Source organism: Acartia tonsa, chromosome 1 (assembly GCF_053477335.1).
Source record: "Acartia tonsa isolate MP-2025a chromosome 1, ASM5347733v1, whole genome shotgun sequence".
NCBI lineage: Eukaryota > Metazoa > Arthropoda > Copepoda > Calanoida > Acartiidae > Acartia > Acartia tonsa.
Window position 1 is genome coordinate 60,762,360 of NC_137260.1, and position 1,352 is coordinate 60,763,711.

The window sequence follows — 1,352 nt, forward strand, 5'->3', positions numbered from 1 at the left end:
TTATTCTTATTTCATTTGTGTCTTTTGTTCCACTTCTAAAATTTAAAAAAGCGCCCTATATGTTTTTTGAAAGAAATAAATCATTTTGAAAGAATAGATAAACAAAAAGGATTAATAATGTCTATAAGAAGCACAGCAAAAAGTAAATTACTATTGGCTGAAAGGACATAGCTATAGAACTTTTTTATAGAGTAGCTGCATTATATATTAAGTAATTGGTGATTAAGCTAAAATAAAAATGAAAAAAAATTACATTGTTATGGTCATAAGTTTAAATTAAAAAAAAATTGTAAAAAAAACTTTGTAAATAGAGGTTATGTTTTTAGACAACTGAAGAAAGTGGGAATTTAACTGAAAATATATTCAAAGCTATTATGAGATATGATCTATATGTGTGTGCTTTCTTTATATAACATTTTTAAATTTTATTTCAAAACTTTAAATTCAATTTAGTTTTCTATTCTTTTGGTGAATACTAATTAGATATACAAGTATAAGACAATTGACGATATATTCAAAAAAAGGACGCGCACCAACTATTCTATTCCCCAACAAGGATAAAAATCAACACATCAGGCACCGAAATTTTTCGTTTATTGGCATAAACATCATCAGGGTCTAAAAAAATATTAAATTTTTTTCACAAAAAAGTATAAGAAATGGTTATATACACAATAACATAACAAATCATTTTAGCAAAATGGTCAAAATTTAAAGAAACAAGGACAATTATATCAACAAAAAGCGTAGTAACAACAGGACTATGTAAATTTAAAATATGTAATAAAAAAATTCTATAAAATAAAACAACTTACATGGTTATTTATATACATTTTTTCACATAAAATTTAGCAGTATCTTCGTGCATTGTCAAGAATAGAATGAGTTTTTTGGGGGAAGATTAGTTTGATAACAATACAGGCGGTCAAAATGGTCAAAATTTGGGTGGTTGTTGAAAATCATCTGTTTAAAGGGTTAAATAACTATTACAAAAATGTTATATATAATAAAGACAAAAAAAGGAGGTACAAGAAAAAAATTTAAGGTTGCAACTGGCAATTAATAATTTCTGTTTAATCCAAAGATTACAGTATTTTTTTTCTAAAATCCAATATTTTTCACGAACATCTAATAAAGTTTTATCTTTTTTATTCAATTTTTCAAAAGGTGTAAAAATCATATCTGAATGAGAGTGGTTTCTACTGTTAAAATGCTTTGGTACAGGTTTCTCATTCTTTTTATTTATGATATCCCATGAGTGGCTGTTAAAGCGTCTACACACAGGTGTCGTAGTTTGGCCTACATATTGCATATCACATTTTTTACATTGAATTGAATAAATAATATAACTA

The 1,352-nt window shown here is 25.4% G+C and overlaps 1 long non-coding RNA gene across 1 annotated transcript; it reads right to left on the reverse strand.

Moving 5' to 3' along the window:
• Positions 1-577: 577 nt before the first annotated feature.
• Positions 578-1,352, reverse strand: LOC145314579 (uncharacterized). Its single transcript, XR_013877816.1, has 2 exons — positions 816-1,352; positions 578-618 (listed from the first exon to the last, which is right to left on the reverse strand). It is a non-coding gene; the product is annotated as an uncharacterized LOC145314579 (long non-coding RNA).